We start from the raw sequence: 6036 nt of genomic DNA on the forward strand, positions 1-6036 counted from the left end.
GAGTCCAAGTCAACTGTCCTGAGTAAAGTCTGTCTAGGTCTTCCCACTCAGAAGCAAAGATGGGCTGGCTAGCCTCGGCCAGCGGCAGAGTAAAGAAGGCATCCTTCCGATCTAGGACAGTATATACTTGATGACTCGGGGTTAGCTGGCTGAAAAGCGTGTAAGGGTTGGGACTGTTGAGTGGATGGTTTCAACTCGCTTATTGACCTCCCTGAGATCCTGGACAGGTCGGTAGTCATGGGTGCCGGGCTTCTGTACTGGGAGCAAGGGAGTGTCCCAGGGGGAGTGGCAGGGAACTAAGATTCCTGCCTCCCTCCACCTTCGAATATGGACAGCGATACCCGCTCGGGCCTTCTGACGGATAGGGTATTGACATACCCGGGTTGGAGTAGCTGAGCTGGACAGAGTCACTATAATAGGAGGATGATGTGCTGCCAGACGGGGGGATTTGCCTCTGCCCAGACACCAGCAATCTCTTGTTGGAATTCATTTAATAGAGGGTTTGTAGGTAAGGCTCCTGGCAAGTTTATTAGGGGCTCCTCTAGCAAAAGGTATTCCTCAGACAATGGGCAGGTGAGTAGAATGGTCAGTGGGCCTGACTCGACAGTCAGTTCAGTATGCCCTTCCTTGAAGGAGATTGTGGCCTGTAACTTCTGTAGCAAGTCTCTACCCAGCGGCGGGTACGGGCATTCTGGCATAACTAGAAATGAATGGGTAATTGTTTCTTTTCCCTGTTATCCTGTTATCCTGTTCCCTGTTATCCTGGCTTGGGTCCAAGGGTAAGATTTCCCTTGTCCAGTGGCCCCTTGTATGAGTGTCCTTTCCTTTGAGAGTGGGCCCTGGGCACTCTGTAGGACAGAGTAGGTAGCTCCTGTGTCTACCAAGAAGTTCACAGGCTTGCCCCCGACTTATAAAGTTACCATGGGCTCCCAGGGGCTTATAATGTAAGAGCCCCAACCTCCTCATTCTGCGTCCTCAAAGAGGATGAGGGGGGCCTTATTCTTGGGGGCCCGTCCTTTTTCAGGACACTCATTCTTCCAATGTCCCTTTTTCTTGCAGTATGCGCATTGGTCCTTCTCTAGCCCGACTCTCCTAGGTCCACTGTTCGCTCTGGGTGCCTGTCCCTGGCCTCTGCCTTTTCCTGTCGGTCCCTGTGGATTGGCTCCTTGCATAGTTGCAAGCAGGACCTTGGTCATCTTCTTGGTCTGTGCTATATCTACCTCATCTCTATTGTTGGATACTCGTTGGGCTATCTCGACCAGCGCAGACAGGTTCTTTCCTTCAAACTCTTCCGTCCTCTGCAGTTTCTTTCTAATATCCGGGGCCAACTGACTAACAAAAGCTAAATTCACAGCCCTCCTATTATTAGGGTCCTCTGGGTCAATAGGGGTATATAACTGGTACAACTCTAAAAGTCGTTCCAGGAACACCGCCGGTGATTCATCCTTAGCTTGGATGACCTCGCTTACCTTGGATAAGTTAATGGATCGTCAGGCGGCAGACCGGAGGCCCTGGAGCAGAAGCTGGCAATACTGTTGGAGAGCCTCCTTAACTTGGTCGGTGTTGGGGTCCCAAGGCGGACAGGTGTTTGGGAAAACATGATGGATGTGCGCTGGATCGGGGGAAGGCTGCCCGTTGGGCTCTAATACCATCCTTGCAGCCTCCCTCAGGATTCGTTCCCACTCCTCTGAGGTAAACAGGACCTGGAGAAGTTGCTGATAATCATCCCAAGTCAGCTGGTGGGTAAAGAAATAGTCTCTAGGAGAGAGATTCATCCGTGGGGTTTCTCTGAGAATGAGGGGTTCTGGTGTTTCCAATTGTGTAAATCGCTGGTGGAGAAAGGGACAGAGACCATGAATGGCCTCTGGGTTTCTCCCCCAACCGGGGGAGCCAATTGCCGGAGTGCTGCCTGGTTCGACCAGTCAGGGACAGGATCAGGGTCTTGTGGGGGCCGGTATACAACCCCAGTGCGGGTGTGGGGAGGACTCTGGAGGGGTTCTGCCTGCCTGTTAGATGGAGACAGGAACGGGTCACGAAGGGAGTAAGGGGGGGATTAGTGACCTCGGGGTTACCAGGGGGTGCCTGTAAGACAGGGTAAAGAGAGTTAGGTGTCTGTCCGGACGGTTTCTCTTTTGGCCCCTTTGGTGTGGAGAGAAGGACAGACTTGGGAGTCGCCTTTGACTCTTGGCCGCAGCGGCAGTCCTTCAAGTACTTGGGGGCATCAGAAACAATATCGATCCACACATCGATATATAGAGCCTGATCAGGGTGGCCAGGATTTCCGTAGATAATACCCCGCACCTGAAAGGCTGTTTGCAGGTCGAGTGACCCCTCTGATGGCCACCCTGTTCCAAATGTGGGCCAATCTAACTGGCAGAACCTCTGAAGGTCAAAGGGAGTGACACTAGCTCCGTAGGCTTGGGCTCATCTCCTGAAGTCCTTAACATGGTTAAGGAGGCACTGAAGGCGGGTAGGACGATTTGAGGAAGAAGCCTGACTCATGTTAGTAAAAACAGGCAAGAAAAGAGAAAATCCCCACAAAGGCCAAATAAGCCAGGGCAAGGATCAGCCTCTGACCTAACGTCCAGTCGGGCAGGGCCACGGAGGCCAGACCTAAGGAAAGAATCAAACTAAGTAAACTCATGAAGGCTAAAGCAATAGGAGGGTAACAGTACATTCGGCCGCTCTGGACAGACAGACACAATACAGACAGACAAGACAAACTACAGGAAACACAAAACGCTAGCGCACCAGAATACTGAATACCTGGAGTCAAGTCTGACATCTCAGACCTTGACCGGACTAGGGAAGTATTGCTGTGTCCAGCCTTCCACTAGTTCTCTTTAGGGCCCACCGACGGACGGATCCAAGCGCAGTCTTACTCACCAGTGAAGCTGCTCCAGATGGCTCGTGCCCAGTTGTTACAGAATTAAACCTTTTTGTCCACCTGCCCTCCTGGGCGAGTCTGCCTGGCGTCCAGGGCTGAGGAATGTCTCTCAGCGGCCGTGCCCTGGATGGGCAGGTCCTCGCCCAAGGCGGCCGGAGTCGCGGGTGTTAGGAGATCTCCCCCGTTGGAGAGATCTCGCTGGGGCCTCCAAATGTTGTGGTGCGATCAATTCTAAGACCCATGGAGCCAATTGAGATGAATTATGAGCCTTTATTAGCCGACCGGCAACTGACTCTCTACCATGCAGGGTTAGAGGAGATCAGCCCCGAGCTTCCAGAGGAGGCAGCTTATAAAGCCTCCTACTACATTCTTGAATAAGCAGATTACAAGAAGCAGAAGTTAGCCGTTAACGTTTTGTACAAAGACAAATGTATCCGGGGGACTCTCAGATCAAACAGGGCCTAGTAGACAGTTTTATCAACTGCACCTTGGTATGTTGTGCTTTTCTTGGGGCTGGCGCCTGGAGATATCACCTCCCTGTAACTGGAGAATTTCCACTTTTACATTAGGAAACCAAACCTCTGTGTTTTCAAAGGTACTGGAACTTTTGCGAAGACTAAATTTAACGACAAGTAACATTCCAATGTCTTACGTAAACTTTTATTAACTTCTATCTTGCACTTTTCTCTAGATTTTAGAACCCATGGGTTATTTTTGTTTTTGTTTTTGTTTTTTTTAATTTAACTTTTGGAGTGAGTAATTCAGTCTCCTGATTCAAGTTCAAAAGGGACAAAAATGATGAGTAAAGTCCCCCAGGGCCTCTGCCCCAGCCCCGACAGGCAGCCAGCAGTACTGGTTGGTGCCTGGTGAGCCCTCCAGAGACGCTTTATGCATACACATAAGCAAATGCACAGTCATGTTCTTCTCTCTTTTTAATAAAGGATTGAACATTTGTATGGTCTCTATACCTTGCTTTTTTTCTCTTGGAGATCCTTCCAGATCAGGACATAAAGAGCTTTGTCATTCTTTTTTATGGCTACAGAGCAATCTTTTCTGTTTTTATTTATCTTTTTCTTTTTTCCAGCTCTGAAACAATTTTATAGGCTCATTGAAAGCCCTCAGGGTCAGGTCCCACCTACCTCCTGGTGCTGGCACCCAGTCCCGTCCCCTAAGCAGTGTGGAACCAACTTTCCAGCATACGTCTCTGCTCTGGCCACCTCCCTGCTGAAAATGCCTCAGTGACCAGCTGCAGCCATTGTCACAGAGTCCAGACTCCTAAACATGACCCCAGGAACCCACTGGTCTGGTTGCCTCTGACCTCTGGCCATGGCTCCCTCTCAGCTCCTCTACTGGACTTCCTGTGGGCCTTTGAGGCCGAGCTGCCCTGCTGTCACTCTCATCCTGCCATCTTCCCTCAGGGACACCTTCTTGCCTTGTTCCTGAACCCTGTCATCTGCCCCTCCACCCCTGAAATTTGCTTCCACAACCTCCATCATGCTTGCTATCACATATGTCAGGGCTCTCTGCCCCACCGGCCTGCAGACTCCACAAGGCAGAGTCTTGCTTGTCTGTTCCCCAAACTGCCAGCACCTGACAGAGTGCAAATGCTCAAGAAGGAAGGAAAGAAGGAAGGAAGGAAGGAGGAAGGAAGGAAGGAAGGAAGGAAGGAAGGAAGGAAGGAAGGAAGGAAGGAAGGAAGGAAGGAAGGGAAAGAGGGAGGAATGGCTGCTCCAGTCTTCACTGCCACAGGTGCAGGCTAGGAAACATGTGACTTGACTCCTAATCCCACACGCCCCTAAGTCACAGGGTCCTGGGCTGCCCACTCTGCCTGTGTGACTTCTCTCATCTGTGTCATCAGAGGGGGTCGTCCGAGGCAACTTTTTCCTCTTCATCACTCTCCTTTGCCTGTGTTTCTCCACTTCTGTTGCCTTCCGTTCTCAGGCTGCTTCTGCTTTTGACTTCCCCTCTCCGCCCGCTTCCTGCCCTGCTCTTTTTTAGGGCCTGCCCTTTACCTTCACACTTGCTCTCTGCAGGTAGTCTGGCTCCCTCCACGAGGGTCCCAGACTTCTCTTTCTGCTGCAGACTCAGCCCTGGCTCTTCCCAAACGCCCCAGAGCCGGAGAAGCCTCTGCCCTGTAGTGGATGCCATTCCAGCATCTTTGGGCCATCAGGTCATTCCAGGGCCCAGCAAGTCCCTAGGGGCGGTACCTCTTCCTCCCTCTTGTGGCCACTCCTCACTCCTTGGAGATGCTCCCATGGTAGCCATTGTTGTCGTTATATAGCGCTAATGAAGTGTAATTTATATACCAAAAAGTTCAACTATTTTAAGTGCGCAATTCAATGATTTTTAGTAAATTTAGAGATCCCTCTGCCCAATTACAATCCCTCCTCATTCTCAGCCTTTGGTGACCACCAGTGTGCTTTCTGTCTGTATGGATTCGCCTGTTCTGGACATTTCATATAAGTGGAATCATGCAGTATGTGCCTTTTCGAGTCTGGCTTCTTGCACTGAGCATAATGGTTTTAAAGTACATCCATGTCGTGGTGTGTATCAGTGCTTCCTTCCTTCTAATGCCTGAGTAATAGTCCACAGTATGGCTAGACCACAATTCGTTTCTCCATTCATGGGTTGATGGACATTTGGGTTGTTTCCACCTTTTGGCTACTGTAAATAAAGCCGCTATGAACATTTGTATACAAGTCTTTGTATTTCTCTTGGGTAGGTACCTAGATGTGGAATTACTAGAATGTCTGGTAAATACATGTTTGACTTTTTTAAGAATCTCGAGCTGTTTTCTTTCTTTCTCTCTCCCTCTCTCTCTCTCTCTCTCTCTCTTTCTTTTTTACCGCCTACAGCACCTGGTCTTCCTAGGTGGTCTCCCATCCAAGTAGTAGACAGGCTCGCCCCTGCTTAGCTTCTGAGATCAGAGAAGATCCGGCACGTTCAGGGTGGCATGGCCATAGACTTGAGCTGTTTTCTAATGTGGCTTCATTTTATATTCTCAGCAGTCATATAAGAGTTTTTTCACATCCTCACTGATATTTGTTATTTTCCTTTTTCTGTTCTAGCTATCCTTGTGCGTTAAAAGCGGTATCACTGTGGTTTTGATTTGCATCTCCCCAAAGACTAATGATGTTGAGCTTCTCCCC

General features: G+C 49.9%; 1 pseudogene; it reads right to left on the bottom strand.

Annotated features, from left to right (window-relative positions):
• Window positions 1-5733: 5733 nt before the first annotated feature.
• On the bottom strand, window positions 5734-5852 carry LOC111745833 (annotated as a pseudogene).
• Window positions 5853-6036: the final 184 nt, after the last annotated feature.

The sequence above is a fragment of the Pteropus vampyrus genome, unplaced genomic scaffold, assembly GCF_000151845.1.
Source record: "Pteropus vampyrus isolate Shadow unplaced genomic scaffold, Pvam_2.0 Scaffold166, whole genome shotgun sequence".
Classification (NCBI taxonomy): domain Eukaryota; kingdom Metazoa; phylum Chordata; class Mammalia; order Chiroptera; family Pteropodidae; genus Pteropus; species Pteropus vampyrus.